This window comes from Antedon bifida, chromosome 5 (genome assembly GCF_963402885.1).
Source record: "Antedon bifida chromosome 5, ecAntBifi1.1, whole genome shotgun sequence".
NCBI lineage: Eukaryota > Metazoa > Echinodermata > Crinoidea > Comatulida > Antedonidae > Antedon > Antedon bifida.
The window spans coordinates 13,086,013-13,103,979 of NC_136230.1; the positions used below are offsets into that span (position 1 = coordinate 13,086,013).

General features: G+C 33.1%; 1 long non-coding RNA gene across 1 annotated transcript; it reads left to right on the forward strand.

Annotated features, from left to right (window-relative positions):
* The first annotated feature begins 3,603 nt into the window (after window positions 1-3,603).
* On the forward strand, window positions 3,604-4,940 carry LOC144842730 (uncharacterized). The gene is made up of 4 exons (XR_013612168.1): window positions 3,604-3,643; window positions 4,022-4,049; window positions 4,381-4,542; window positions 4,796-4,940. It is a non-coding gene; the product is annotated as an uncharacterized LOC144842730 (long non-coding RNA).
* The last annotated feature ends 13,027 nt before the right edge of the window (window positions 4,941-17,967 follow it).

The window sequence follows — 17,967 nt, forward strand, 5'->3', positions numbered from 1 at the left end:
TCGCCTGCTGTTTCGCGGTCATCGCGGTGTCTCCGCAGCTAGCTAGCAGAGGGAGTAGTCTCGACGGGTAGTAGTCCAGGGAATTTTACACATCACTGGGTGGGGTGTAGTGTGTGTTCTAGCAAAATGGTTTCAAAATGTGAGGCGGTGTTCATGAATGTTGTTAGACAGTTTCCATGTCTGTATGACAAATCTTCGATTGGTTTTAAAAAACCTGATACACAAGTTGAGGCATGGAAAAGGGTGAAAGAAATTAGTGTTGTTGATGTCACATTTGAAAACTATAGTCTAGTATAGCGCCCTCTCTAGAGTGGTAGGTATAGGACCCTAGCATATTTCAAGGTATTGTTGCGGCGGCAAAATTTGCATATTGTTCGCCCGGTGAGGCGAAGCGTCGTCTAGCGTGGTTTGCGAAATGTTAGGCACTCAATCTCTCGACATCATTGCGTTGAGTCCTTAATTCCCACAGCCAATTGTGGGGGACATCTAGGAGTGATTGTTTAGAGCTTATTTATCGTGGGGCGCAGTGTGCATTGGTTGCACCTAACTGTATAAGCCTGGCCTTTTATAAGAATTGTTAGAACCATGATGCTCATATTATTGTAGTTCAGTTATAAACCGACGGAGTGGGGTGAGCGCAGTATCGCGGATTAATCCCGACAAGGCTCCCAGCTGAACGTGCATGGAATTCGTCGTCTCCTATGATAGTCTAAGCAGCCTTTGGCAGTGGACATTGTGAGTATATAAGTTATACCTAATAGTCGCTTGATAAAAATGTATGTTTCTTATGATAATTGAAGTTCACCATAGAATTTGTTAGTATTGTTTATATATGTCTGATTTAAATATAGTGTCGCCTACATTCAAGTCCATGACTGCCCCGTCATGAAAGAACGACTCAACTGCATAAACCAAAGTTTTGAGATAATCAACAAAACGTGTTATTGTTTTAGCCCTTCTTATGTGTAGATAATATTATTTTGATTTTCACACCTTTTAGTAGTACATATAAGTACTCTTTATTGTGTAGAAAGTTTTATTAAATTTACTGACTCTAATTTTAGATATGTCAGTTTTACTGTTTTTTCATAACATTCTTGGTCAATCATACACAAGAAAATCACGAAAGACTGACTCAACTGCATTTGTCATGAAAGAATCAACTCAACTACAAAATGTATTTTCAAGAAAGTACTAATTTAACGTAAAAATATATAAAAAACATTTTATATTATTTAATAATTTGATAATAAGACTTTAGTTCATATAATACTTAGTTATATAGTGATTTTTTGAATGATTTATGTTCCTAGGCCAATTTTGTCTACGTCATATAAGGCACCCAAAGCCCATTGTCTGCCTGTGCGTTTTTTGGCTTGTTATAAGCTAAGCCTAAGACTAATTGGGGGTTTTGCTTATAAAGAATGAATTTATATGTGATATTATTTCATTAGAGGAAAATGAACAAGAATATATGTTATTCAAAATAATGACACCTTTTAAGGCATGATATTTAATTCATTCATTTTTAAAATCATTTTTGTCTGGACACTACCGTCGTTATATTGCTAGCAATCAAATTTCCCACTTTTCTGTATATATAATAGTGTGTACATATATTTGTATCTAAAAATAAGTTTAAAATATTGTTTTTCATGTTTCTTGTATTTTTAATTTTTAGTTTTAAGTAATAATTTAAGAGGGAGAATATTCAATAATAGCATAATGGTGTTCACATACAGTAGTCTCTCCGGGGTATTTAATTCTGAATATTCGAAAAATATAATTAATACTCTAATAATAACTAAACAAGTTTAAGTAAGTATTGAATAAAATAAATATTGACAATTATTAGTAGGGCAGGACCAAATTATTTAATTTTTAAAACAACAACAATTTGGTACACAGCTTGCTGTGCAGTAAAACACCATTGTTGTGCACTTGAATGGATTTCCTATGACATAATAGGTGTTAATATGTCAATTGAGTGAGTCTTTCATGGCATTTGCAGTTGAGTTAGTCTTTGATGACAATAGTAACACACACTTGCAATTGAGTGGTATTTTGAATTTTAAATTTCATATTTCTAGTCAAAATTTTGAATATCTGAATATACCACAAGGTGTATTATTCCCTAAATAGCCCCAAAAGCTAAAAAAGTGATTTTTGAAAAATGTGTCAGTTGAGTCGTTCTTTCATGACAGGGCAGATGAGGTTACACTTAAGAATCTGTAAATTGTACAACCGGAGGAAGTCTGAAAGCCACAGCCATTTTGACCACGTTAACCACTGGAAGAAGAGACGGCTAGCGTGTGGAACTGTAGCTGACACTTTTGATAAAAAGATAACTTGTTGTTGTAAATCCGCAGTATCAGAATAATAAGCAGTAGTATATTTCTATATTATTTGAATTGCATTGGGTAATAACAGTTGATTGTTGACATTTAAGTCACATAAGTACCACACTGGAGCTAGTAATTACTCTGTAAGCCCTGAGTGGCAATTATTGTAAAGTTGTTGAGAAGGGTAATATCAATGCAGACACCCTGGTAATTGGAGACGGGTTACGTCGTAATATATTAATCTAGATTTATAACAAATTTAATGTTATTGATAAGAACCATACTGTAAGAGTCCTGGTAATTGGAGACAGGTCATACTTAAGTAGATTTATTATCCATAAGGTTAAATTATTGCCCTCAATTGTGGTCACTCACTTGTTTGAGGCCTATGGTTTTTGTGTTTGTATCGTTTTGTGTTTGTTCGTGTGTAATAAGAAATTATAGAAGAATAAATTGATTTTGCATTCGGTACATGTTGTATGAGACTCCTTTTGTTGCATACCTAAGACAGAAACTAGACCTTCGGTCCAAATTGTTCATTCATGATTTCATGGTGACAGTTGACAATCCAGAAACTTATAAAATATATATATAAAACCATCAGAGATCGGTTTACAAGGTAGGCATAGGCTAGGCCTAGCCCATACATGCCTACAATACATACAATACAAGGCCTTGGTATAGGGCACATCTCCCAGGCCTCTAAGCCTAATTTAAATAATAGGCATAAATAATAATATTACTGGACCTAGCTGGCCTAGGTAGAATATATTATTAATAAGTATTACCTAGGCTAGGCCTAGCCTATGGGTGGTACGGTATTAGTAGGCCAGGCCTAGTATATTGCAAGGAAATATTCGTTACCAAAAATAAATGAATAAGTAATAAGTAATACAATATTATAATATATATATTTAAATAAAAATAATAAATAATAATATAATTTGATTTCTTCTTGTTTTATCATTATTAGATATTACTATTGGTATTATTAATGTAAAATTTGATATACTTTTGTATTGGATTGATATTTTAATTTCAGACATTCAACACGATGATATTGTTAACACAGATTGCTCAATTACGGCACCTGAATCTGAAGGAAGTGAAGCATTTATATTTCAAGATATTATGAAAGTTTGCTATGTGTCATTATTAGTCTGATAACATGGTTTTTGTTCATACCAAATGAGATGATGCTAGTTTTGGTGTTATCTTTTTTTAAAAGATGTTAATTGCTTTCTTTCTATCTATATTTTAGGAAATCACATCTCCTTAAATTAAAGATAGGCCTATTGTTGGTAAGTGGAACCAGCAGACACAAACAATAATCTTATTGTATAATTAATGTAACAATAAAAGTAATGATTTATTAGTACGAATTTAACAAAAATTCAGAATGCCAGAATAGCTGTACAGTAGGTGCTGAAATATTTAAACATTATTTTGTTTTCCTACTGTGGTTTGGAGAAAAATGTTTGCATATGACCATATGAAAAATGTACTGTAAAGATAATTATGTGTATCATGCTGATTTTGCAGTATTACAGACTGAGGAGAGTGCACAAAATAAAAAAGATGACATGACATATTTTTTTGTACATTATGTGTGAATAAAAAGAAAAGTAGTAAATAATTGAAGGGCCCTAAATTAAGCTTTTTTTTTTACATATTTGAAGAAGCAATATGGATCCAAAAGACCAAGAAGTAAGTATTGTAAATAAAGTATACATGTATACATACAACAAGTCATGTTTGCTTTAATAATTCCACATACTAATTTCATCATCAAGAAAGCATCATTAATAGAATAGCACACCTAATGTACTACCTGTAATTGTGATAACATTTTAATAAATAAATTGGTAATATTTTTTACTTTTTGTACACTATCACAAATGTGCTGTAACTGTATTTCAATTTCATTTTTCAATAATTTTAGAAGAAAAATGTGATGTTGATTATATTGTAAAAATTCGTCAACATTATTCACAAGAATTTATGATATGTAACAGTAGTAAATGAAAATTTATTTCAGGACAATGATGATGATGAGCTGTGGCGAACAGCCATTGCCCAGATGACAATGACAACATCTGATGTCAAAGATGAAAGTTCCCTTGTTGGGGAGCTGGTAGCCGACAAACTGCGGTAGCTCCCCAAAAAGCAAATATCCATCGCTCAAATAGAGATTTTCCAGGTAACATAACACAATATTTCTCTTTTGTATAGCAATCAATATTAGGTGATGTGCTTACTATCATATATTGTTTTGTTATGTTTTTTATTTACAAATAATTTGTATAAAATAATAAATATTTTTGTCAATGCTATGAACATGAAATTAACAGAGAATAGGAATTATAGACATGCAGTACCCTAACTGTTTTTATACTAAGATGGTTGTAAACGTTTTTAATGTTAATATCTAGTACTTGGATCTTCTTTTACAGATATTTATAGAAGATGAGGTCGAATGAGGCCTGCTGTATTATGGAAGTGTTGAGCTGAATTTGTGACTCATTTGTTCATGTTTTAAGAGTAGTTGTTATTGAACAATAGCTTTTGGCAAAAATAAATGTTTAGTGATGGTTTTGATTTATTTGTTTTGATTTTTTGTATCTTTTTATTGTAAATGGAAGCAGCGATTTAATCGAATAAAAATAGAACAGTAGGTGGGTTATAAAACACTATTTTGGGTTTGATATTTGTGCTGAATCATTTATTGTATTTTTAATTAATTATCTAGTGAATTTTTTATCTTATAAGTCACCAAAATGAACCCCTTGAGGCTTAAATTCATACCCAATATGCCCATATGGCACCTAAAAGTCACCAAAACGAACCCTTGTGGCTTAAATTCATACCCCATATGCCCATATGGCACCTATAAATCACCAAAATGCACCCCTTGAGGCTTAAATTCATACCCCATATGCCCATATGGCACCTATAAATCACCAAAATGCACCCCTTGAGGCTTAAATTCATACCCTATATGCCCATATGGCACCTATAAGTCACCAAAATGCACCCCTTGAGGCTTAAATTCATACCCCATATGCCCATATGGCACCTATAAATCACCAAAATGCACCCCTTGAGGCTTAAATTCATACCCTATATGCCCATATGGCACCTATAAGTCACCAAAACGAACCCCTTGTGACTTAAATTCATACCCCATATGCCCATATGGCACCTATAAATCACCAAAATGCACCCCTTGAGGCTTAAATTCATACCCCATATGCCCATATGGCACCTATAAATCACCAAAATGCACCCCTTGAGGCTTAAATTCATACCCTATATGCCCATATGGCACCTATAAGTCACCAAAATGCACCCCTTGAGGCTTAAATTCATACCCCATATGCCCATATGGCACCTATAAGTCACCAAAATGCACCCCTTGAGGCTTAAATTCATACCCAATATGCCCATATGGCACCTAAAAGTCACCAAAACGAACCCTTGTGGCTTAAATTCATACCCCATATGCCCATATGGCACCTACAAGTCACCAAAATGAACCCCTTGAGGCTTAAATTCATACCCCATATGCCCATATGGCACCTATAAGTCACCAAAATGAACCCCTTGAGGCTTAAATTCATACCCCATATGCCCATATGGCACCTATAAGTCACCAAAATGCACCCCTTGAGGCTTAAATTCATACCCCATATGCCCATAAGGCTCCTATAAGTCACCAAAATGCACCCCTTGAGGCTTAAATTCATACCCCATATGCCCATATGGCACCTATAAGTCACCAAAATGCACCCCCATACATTGAGTGTCTACCTAATTAAAATTATGAATCTAGGCCTATCTATGGTTTTTAATAATATAATTATTATTATAATTTATATTGTAATGTATATATGAACATATCAAAGATAATAATAGGCCTAGGAGGCTAGGCCTTAACTAGGCCTATTATAGTTTTAATTATCAAGAGACAAAACAAATAAATTAAATTTTAATTAGATATTAATTATTATTATTGATTACGGTAAACATAGATCATATACACTAATTGATAAAAAAATATATATATTTATATATAAACAGACAAAGTACATTAATTATAAATAGGCCTATAATATACTGTACATGAAAAAGTATTCGCCATCAGCTACTTTCAACAATTGGAATGTTGTTACAAACTGACCATAATGATCTCAGTGTAAATTCAAATCTCCCACCTAAAATGGGCGTCATTTTATTCTATTTTTTTCCTTTTCCATAGTAAGTTAAGAATGCAAATTCTTGCCAACTCTCTTTTGTTAGTTTTAGGCATTTTTTTAACACTACAAAGGTACGTTAAAGTGTATACTGTTTCAAAATTCGCGCGAGAAGTACGACTCAAAACAACAACTTAACGTTGACGCAACCGAACTGGTTTGATTTCACGCAGGCGGGGGCAAACACAATTATTGGAAGGGCATTTTCTTACGTTGCGTCGTTTGCATTACGTTACGTCGCAAGTGGGAACCACGCTTTATTGTCTTTATTTAACTACTTTTTTTATAGCGTTCCTTTAAGTACGGATATTTATTTTAGTGAATTTTGCTGCCTTGATACAACAATAACTTAATTCACTTATTTGAAAAAATGACTATGCCTAGATTTTGCATTCAATATTCGACAACAGTTTTTTACACAGCAGTTGGACGACAACAAACAATCTGTGGTCGCCAACAGAGCTTATCATGGTTCACTTTATGAAGAATAACACTCACAGTGTTAGTTTGGCAACGTTCTTTCTGTGCAACGCTAGATCATTAATAATACATTCGATGAATTTTATTCTACTGACACAGAAGTATGATGTTATATCAGTTACAACAACGTGCTACAGACCAGATTTACTGTCTGAAATTGTATCAATTCCAAACTATTCTTTAATTTCCAAACCAAGACCTGGTCGTATAGAAGGCATCGTCTCGATTTATGAAACGTGCTGAAAATATTAAAGTTCCACACCAGCTATGGCATTTTGTATTGTATTTCTTCTATACTGCAGAGCTGTATCCAACTAATTTAGGGTTAGCATAACCCTACTTTATTTATACCATATTTAATTATTTAAGGTGGTTCTAGCTAGTCTAGGTCTAGCTACTAGGAGAAAAGAACGCTCTTGTTAGATTTTCACTTAATGAGAAGTTAAATAATGTGTTTAAAATCAACCTTTTGAGACCTACTTGAGAGAAATAATTATACTGATATTTTAAGTTTTACAACAGTTTTAATAGGCTTGGCATTTAATGTTTTAACAAATTATTATGACGGAATACAATCTTGTGTTAAAACTACTCAGGGATGCACTGAATTATTTAATTGTGAGAATGGCCTTATAGGCAAGGGTGTATTTTTTCTCCCCAACTATTTTCGTTTTATATAGGCCGACGATATCGTTCTATTGGCGGATACGCCCCATAAAAAATTCAGAAAATGTTGTATGTCTGTAGATGTTTATTGCGACTTGTGGGACCTCGAGGTAAATCTAAAAAAAAAAAACAAAGGCCATAGTTTGCGAAATGGTGGAATTACAAAACAAACATTGAGATGGTTCCATACTATAATTATTTAGGCCTTAAGATCTGTTTAAGAGGTACGTGGTCTGTCGCAATAAACACTCTTGCAAACCAAGCCATTATAAATGCCATTAAAAAATAGTTATATTAATGGAAATACCTATATAGACGTAGAATAAAACAACAATTTATTTTTTCGACATTGATATGCATCTTATTAGCCTTTTTTGTAATTTTGATTTATTATTTTCTCAATGTATGATGACGTCTTGGAATAAATTTGAAATCTGGTTGTCAAACTAACCGACTGCTTTATTCATTTGGCAATAGGTCAGTTGCTGTTGGCATTTGTTCAACATCTGGTCGGATTGGGCACCACTTGCAAGGTTAACATTCAGTGTATTAGCCATTTCATCTGGAGTACTTGTTTTACTTTTACCCGAAATTGCCAATAGAAAGTTACCAGATACAATGGATGAAGTTACACAACTTAAAATGTAAGAGTTTGTTTACACAAGTTACAATTACATTAAGAATATACACTGTAACCCGCAGTCGTTGGTACATAATGGGTTCAATAAGATGTCTAATTTCTTATCAGAGCACGTATTAGGTGTGTGTAATTACAAAGTTAATATTTGCATCGCTTGTTGTCTGTGGATCTGCTAGAAAGCACATTTTACTTTGGTAGGCCTTTGTGTGTGCGGGTTCATCTACTTTAAGTTTAGATCATCGTTTAGACGTATGTTACAGAAATACGATTACTTTTGAATACCATCGTCTGAACAAAAATGTTAAATCGTACCTTGGGTGTATTTGTGCATAATGCGAAAGCGAAACACGTGTTAATGCCTATTATTGATAATATTAAACGTTCTGTATTTTATCTTCAGATCTGTGACAACATTATCGTCAGCAGAATTAGAAAAGAAAGAAGCTATGACACAAACAACATTGATATCATGAGAAAGGCTTGCCTACACTGACGTACCTTGAGAGACCTCCGTAAAAACGTGAAAAGTAGTTCTAAAAGATAATCTAGTCTCAGTAAAACCAATTGGGGTGATAAGGGTTATAGAACACTCAACTCTTACACTGATATACCTGTGTTTAAGATGTTTATTTGTACCAGTACTTCTAGATATCCTGTAGAATACTAGTATAAGGTTTCCCAAACAAATTAATGAAATCCTTATAATAGGTAACTAAACGCATTTCACCAATTGGTTGTATTTCACAAGATCTAAGTTTAGATTTATTGCGAACGTCCGGATAACATGAGAATAGTACCCCTTTTACACCGCCGAGCTTATAACAAACCCGGGTCGTGTCCGGATAAATTTCCATTTCACACCTGATTCATTAACCCGGGAATGACACGGGTTTCGTGTATTTACACTGCAAAATACCAGCCCGTGTAAATGTTCTAGATCATTCGAAATATCGCCCTCTCACGCACGAAGAGGGACCCTAGTAACGGTCTGCTCATTATACCTCCTACAATTTTTTTATGGCAATACACACAAAAATTGAGTCTACTCGTGAAGAATGATACCTTGAAATAAAAACGAATAATAAATAACCATAAGTTTTATTTAATAAATAAGCGAATAAACAAAATCAATCTTATCTTAATTCTATGTAAATTAAATACTATAGTGAGCGAGGATAGTAAACGAACGGGTAAAGATACGCTGAGCGTTTTACACCGCAAACACGGGTTCATCCCGGGTCCGTCCCGGGTTGACTTGACGCTGAATACATTCCGCATCACTTACCCGGGTGGTTCAGCGACCCGGGTAACTTTTTACGTCGTTTACACCGGCCTACATTTCCGCATTTTTGCATCCCGGGTACGACTCGGGTTATACAATTCCGGATCAACTCCGCATTTTTACTGGCGGTGTAAAAGGGGTAATAGACAACGCACCTGCGAAATGACATAGTAAACTTGATCTCAATATGGTAGCATACACGGCATATTCTCCACGATAATAAACATCGGCACTGGCAATTATGACCATGTAGACACCCATTAAAAAATCTGATATTGCAAGGTTTGTTATAAGAAATGATTGCACGTTATTGTAACTGTTGTCTCGTACACGCCAGACAACCACGAAAGCGTTACCTATAAGGGCACTAACACCTAATATCCACATCATCACTCGGAGGAACGATATTCTAATCAAGTCTTCGCATGACGAAAATATATCAGAAGGTGGTTCACAGTGTGTGGCTTCTGACACCATGCAACAGAATTGGTTGTCATCAGTATACCTGCAACAGAATATTGAATGATAAACAAAAACAGTTCCATTATTGCCGTGATGTTGTTTTAAAAAGATTTTGTAATTTTTTTTTAAAGAATTTTAGGAATTCACTCAATTTTAATATCAAAACTCCGTGCTATGTGCCAATAAAGCACACGTGTTGAGACCGTACAAATGGAGAGGTTTTGATAGTATAGCGATACAACGTAAATAACTGGTTAATATAGCCTACTTACAGATGAGTTAATGATAAACCATTAAACATATCTGGGTCTATATCTTCTAAAAGATTATTTTCCATATGTCTGTAATAATTCAATACAAAAAAAGCTCTTTGTACTAAATTCTTAATGAACCACTGTATAAAACTGTTGGCTATAATACAGATGTTATGATCTAGGAATAGGAATTTGTTGTGTAGGAAGAGATTAAAATAATGTATGTACACAGTACGCAGTGTTTTGGTGGTTTATATAATAACAAATAAAATATGTGTTAAAGTGATACAATCTCGGAACCTTAATTATATTGACATGATGTTAGTGTGTTTACTTACATGACAGCAACCGATGGCGCATTTTTAAGAACATTTGGTCCAATTGTTACTAGTCCATTTTTGTCAATAAATCTATTTAAAAAGTCAAGTTTCATTGTCAATAAAGGAACAACAAAGCCATACATGCCATTTAAGCATACAGTAAATGGTTTTTATAATAAAATAATTAATAATACATTTACACACAACACAAATAAGTAATGCTTTCCCAGTTTATTAAGAGTATACATTTAACAATACATAATATTTATTTCTACTGATACTGTACAAGCAATGCTAAATACTACTAAAGCTTAATAATAAACTACATTTGGCCTCTTGGGGGCTACCACTCATATGACATCGCTGTATTAAGGTCCAGTGTGTTGTCACAGGAGCCAGTAAATCAAATTGTTGTTATTAAGTATATCGGTAAGGATGTAAGTGACATCCGTTAGGTAAATTGTGGAATTTGGGGGCAAAATAATTCCCCAGAATTATACCAGCCAAATGAGCAAATAGCATGAGTAGCGCCTGTGTTGAAGTTAGGTGTTGGATGATGGCCGGGTGGGAAGATTGAAAAGTTTGTACAACTATTGAACAGCTAATTTAACAATGAGGTGTGCTAGTATGCATCTTAGTAACCAACTAAAACACTCTGAATTCCCATTGGTTGCCAATAAAAAATTAGCCTATCCTACATTTTTGTGGTTCCACTATTAGATATACCCGTTGGTCTATAGAAATACATTGTCAATTACTGTGGTTGGAACTTTGATAAATTGTCTCCCTTGACTAACATTCACTTTTTAATTACCTGTAGAAACAATATACCATTCATCCTAACACTTCTGTTACTCTGAAGTCTACCCACATTTATATACCACATCCTTAGTTAAAAGTACTTGTGCTGTGTATACACTATAATTTATTACTTTAAATTTCCTTAAATCTTACAATGATTTTAGCTTATTAAGTCCATCAAAGCATCCAGCCTGTAGATGTTTGATTTTGTTTCCAGATAGAACCCTTCAAGATATAAAGTGACAATTAGACCATCTCTTCCAAAGTTAAACACTGACTGACTGTATTAAGTTTGTCAAAAAGCAGAAAGTGGTTATTCATTAACAACGTATTGAACATAAAACATACATAGACTGTAAATTGGATGGGTAAGAACCCGACTGCAATGATGGGGGTTGGTAAGCAAAATATATAAAATAATATCAACATATTAGAATATTTCAAGCCTATTAATATAGGATAAGTATTCTTCTTATCCATCCAAGTAATTTGGAATAATTTTATTATTTTCACAATTTATACTATTGATTAATATTGCTTGGTATCTTGATTTTAGCTTTAGAATGGTCCTTATAATCTAAGAATCATTATTACACTTGTTAAATCTTATTACATACAGTGAAATTAACATCTGGAAGCGTGTAAAAGGCATTTTCAATACATCATCAACTGTTAATAACGATGATGACCTTCTGACCCGAGCATGATAAGATTCCATATGTGAAAGAGAGCTACAAAGACAAAAATAACACGTTAAATAACAATCGTTTTTAAATTTTGTATTATACAGATATAATCAATATTGAACATCGAATTGCACAAAATACTACCATCCATGCGTAACATAATTTTAACAATAGTAATGCGATTGTGTACAACTAATTGTAGGTCTACACAATTAAATGTCAATATTTGAATATAATTTTTTTCGAAATATATTCCTCAGCTGCTACATTTTACTATATTTAATGAAATAATTATAGACCAGTGAACCCATGCATATTGGTGAAACCCTGATTCAAAATGATAAAATAGGCCTACTGTATTTTATTCGAATTATAATGCTGCTGTATTGCTGTTATAGTTATAGTAGGTATGAGATAATAACGTATATTTACATGTATCTTGTTGATACTGAGAGCATTTGTTCTTTTGAAACATTCCATCCTGTACGTTGGCACTTGACAGTTAAGCCGACACATACGCACCCCGTTGGACATTCAAAGCCTATAGAAAAAGTCACAAAATGCTAAAATCCGTTATGTGTAATGTACATGTTGAAATGCGACAGTAGGCTAATCAAAAATATGTTAAAACTTATTTCAACATTAAACAAAGAAAATAATTAGCACAATTAATAATATGATAAACAAAGAAAACAATGTTTGTAACGCGAAGAATTTAATTAATTTAAAATTACATACTGCAGTACAATTCATCATCGGCATGTGGACACTCGGCAACACCATTGCACTTCTGAGATGGTGAAATGCATACGTTAGAACTATGACACCTGAACATACCGGGGCATTCATAGGATTCTACAACACAAAATGAACATACTACTACTTTTTAATAATAGACTGTTGGGAAAAATCAAATTTCACTCTTTTGTGGGAAAACATAAATGGAATTAAAATACAAACATACAACATAATCAATTACAAAACCTAACTCGTTTTAGAATAATTCCATTCTGTTGTTGCTGTTTGCAGTAATTGCTAGCGTGATGTCACTTACCACAATTAGTTTCATCCTCTCCGTTTGGGCAATCCCAAATCGTGTTACATTGCAAATGCTTAGCTATGCAATATGATCCAGGACATTTGACAGTTTCACGTGGACATTGGATTTGTGCTGAAGTAAAACATATCATTTAATTGCTTAATCATGCTATTTCAATTAAGTTTGTTTGTTTGGGTTTCTCAATTGTATTGTGATTTACTTTGGCTTTTATTTAATCGTTTTGCATTCCATAGGCCTACTCTTAAATTATTGATCATTTCTTTTAGTGTTTAGGCTTGTAAACAACACACAAATTAGGCCTACAACAATTGTCCAGATGTGTTGCATCCCTACATCCCATTGGTAGTAATTGTGAGTCAATATCATGCACACACATCAAATCCTTTGAAACACATTCTCCGTTTTTACAGCGCATCTGATCATCCTCGCACTGGTTCTGGTTCCAGTATACTACATTTTATTGAATTAAGATAATTATTATTAAAACAATTTTAATACATTTATTCACTTCACAGTATCACAGTAAATAGATAATACAATTAAAAAGAAAATAAACATTTTTTAAATAAATCGTAAAAATATAAACTTTTCTTTTTTTATTCTTTCTTTTATGAGATCTTGCAATGTCAGTTAATATCGCCGTACATCGTCTAGCAACGATTAACAATCGCAAGTGGAACTTCCTTTAACCTATGTTTATAACTTACAGCAATCCTTCTCATCTTCAGTGATACTTCCAGGGCAATCCTTGGTACCATCACACCTTAACCGAAGAGGAATACAGGTTCCATCGTAACACTGAAACCCAAATTCACATCTAGCTATAAAAATGATAGTTGGCAAAAAAACAAAAATGATCAAAATAATGTATATACAGTATAAACAAAAGGGCCGAGAACTATTATAATATCTACTGTATATCAGAATACACATATGACCCGTATTGCTATTGTGAACACAAGTTGTAAACTTACTGCAGAAATGTTCATCAGTTCCATCTGTGCATTGTGTAACAAAGTCACAGCGCATGTCTTGATGTATACACTCTCCATTGTTACATTCAAATTCATCAGCGCTACAATTTTTAAATACTGAAAAGAATGAAGTTCAGAAATTCAACAACTTACTTGTACGACTTATACGATATTTTTTTTATTTATTGATTGATTTACTTTATTCAAAATTCTCATAAAAAGAATACAAAGAAACGAAAACAATACAAGACAACATCAACATCAGGATAACCCTTTATTCTATCAAGTTTGTTTCCAAAGGGAGTTCAAAATTATACCATTATTTTTTTTTGAAAAAGTGATCTTTTAGTAGAAGTTGGTCGTAGAGTTAAAACAAATAAAGTGTTCCCTTAATTAAAGTTGTGTCATTGGGATGGATATGGTTGTCCTAAGGTAAGGCTTCTGTTGTGTACAAATGCGCTAAACAAAGTAGATAAGGACTAGACTTTCACGATTTTCTACATTTTACAATTATTAGGCCTGGTACCATTAAGTGTTACTTTTTTTTTTTAGTTAGGTTTATCATTTGAAATTGGATTTAAAAAAAAAAGTAAACATGAAAATAATGTATAAGGGTATGTAACAAGTAAAACTACATTATTCACAATAATGAAAATAAATAATGTTTTATCTTATATTGTATTACTCACAACAATTAATTTCATCAGCTCTATTTATACAATGACGTATAAAGTCACACCGAAATGACAATGAAACACAAGTTTTGCTGTCGCATCTGAAGCTTTCTTCGCCACAAATATCTAAACACATGCCAACAATAACGTTTAAGTTGGGAGGGAACAACATTCTGCACAATGGATTAAAAATAAGTAGGCCTACATACGCTGTGTCCAAATTATGTGGAACTTTATATTATATATTAATTTTACAATTACAAAATATATTTTGTGTCGTCAAACGTAATGTCCAATATAGTCAATGTAATGAAGTCTTACTAGAGCAATATTGTTCATCGGTGCCATCTACACAATCACTGTACCCATCACACTTAAACACCTCATGTATGCATTCTTGATTGTCGCATTGGAATTCATTAATGTTACAAGACGCTTAAATAAAAATAGATTATTTGGTCATTGATTAGTATATTATATTAGGCCTACATATTCATATTGCTCTGAGTTGATTTGTAGACATTCAATTCAAATGTGTATTTATTTCCATGTATATGCTTAACTATAACAATATAATGGACTTACCGTTTCTCACCATAAACACACTACTGGGTTGGATTTCTATCGGGCTACTTTAAAATGACCTACATAAATTACAACCAACAAGCCAACAATTACAAATTAAGAACTAACGTCATAACAAATCGTATACTTAATAATAATTATAACAACGAAAAATCAATATAATCTAATAATTTTCATAATAATAAATATCTTTAAATTACTATTATAAATTATATAAATCAATTAAATTTAATAAATCAACAAAAAATCGTTATAATTCAATGTCACTCACTTGAAAAAAGCCACGGCAAATTAAAAATAAAACATCACGGCAAATTAAAAATAAAACATCGCGGCAATTTAACCAAAATATCACGACAACTTAAAAATGAAACACCACGGCAAATTAGTATTGAAACACCACGGCAAATTAATAATGAAACACCACGGCAAATGCCATCATTTTCCTTCAGTTAATTACCGCCCTGGTCCGTGTGCAAGCGTTAGCGTGGTATATTTACACCCCTGTACAGAGTGGAGTGTAATATATAGGTGTTTTATAATAATAATGGTATGCAGTATAACTATAAACGATAAAAAGAAACGAGAAACATGTGTTCTTTTATTATTTCATAGGCATAACATAAACAACGTCTTGTTCTACGTACACGGCCGAAAAAAAGTGTGTGGCGTATTTGGCGTTTTATTGATTTGTGTTATAGACACGGCGATTACTGCAATCATTGTTGTATACTAAATTACATTGAGTTATTCAACCGGCTGTAGGGTATATATCTGAGGTTAACAGACCACCAAAGCATAGTCGTACACTAAACACATGTACTATCGAGGTGCTGCATTACCAAATGTTCATTTCGTTTGAAGTGTTTTTCGATCAAAGTTTATTATTAGTTCGTCGAAAAAAATCCGTACAGTATTTAGGAAGGATTTCAAAACCCACCCCTGTTTCGCGCGTACGGTCTCCCCTTCGGGGAATTCGGCCCCGCCGTCGGGCAAATCCTGGCACCACCACTGATTCAGCATCACCTCCTAACAATTCAATGTCTCATGTAAGCATATATAATCAAACATACCTAGATTTTCCAAAAATTACCAATGAAAACAAAAACTGTACAATTTGACAACCATTTTTTCAAACTTACCATTGTTTACATTTGCTAGGCCGATCGATGTTAATTTTCAAAACTTCGGGGTGTAAATAATTTCGTAAAGTCTGAGAGTTATGCTTAAGTACTTTACTATTTCAAAACAATCGGTAATTACCAAACGTATAAGTTATATTCTAACAAATAGTATAAAAATGGCTTTATAATATTTATGACGAAATTGATTTAAAGTGTACTAAATAAAAGTTATAAACGTCGCGAAAGTTGAACGAGATTCAACCACTCGCGCGGCTTCACACTAAGGCACATATCACCGTCTAACAATATTGAGGGCGCTTGAATGTTTCTATTTATTTTACATTGGTTGAGACAGCTGAGTGTTGGGTCAATGTACTCGGTATAAAAACTTAAAATCCACTGTGGCAATAGCATCCACATGGTATTTATTTAATTGTATACCGAAACAATAGTACGATGTAAATAGCAACTGCAGGCCTGACAAGCAAGTTTTATTATCCTCATTCACAATGTGACTCTCAATTGCCAACATCCATCGGGAAGCAGTCAAAATATTGCCTAAAAAGGAAATTGTAACAAAGGTAATGAAAATATATGATAATTTAAAACTGAATTTAAATATAATAGATTCATTATCATGTGGTTTCAATTAAGAGTTTGCAAGTTATTATCTACAGTATTTATTTATTCCAAAAATGGGCAACAAAAAATAAACGGTGACCATTGTTGTCTAGGGATGCAAATTTAAAATGTAGCCAAGTTTTTATTTTAAATTCTAAATTAGGATGTTTAATTACTGTGTTTTTAAAATAAATTTTAAGCCGAAACTAAAAATATAGATAATGGTTTTTGAACACACTGCAGTTGTTTTTCTTCAAATGGATAGCACCCTATTTCAATTATAGCACCCTATTCTATTTTAAATGGATAGCACCCTGTTCCAAATGGATAGCACCCTGTTCCAAAATGTTTTCAATAGCATCATACAAATTTCAACTTAGTGTCCAACTTTTAGATGCGTTTTTCACCGTGTGGGGGCGCTTTTTCAAAATGGCCGCCTATATCATCTCGACAACCGCTTACTCTAGAAACTCAATTATGGTCTCAAATTGTTCGTAATACACATATTTATATTTATCTTAATAACAAGTTTCATAAAATAATTACCAGAAGTACCACTTTTGACCTTTTAACCTTGACCTTGATCATATCTCGTCTTATGATTTTCATTTTGGTCTCAAAGTGTTCATAATGTGCATTTTTATATTTGTCTTAATAGAACATTTTCTTCTAAAATGACTAGAAAATATATTTCTGACACATAACAACATATATATTTACATTGCGGTTGTTTGCCGTTAAAG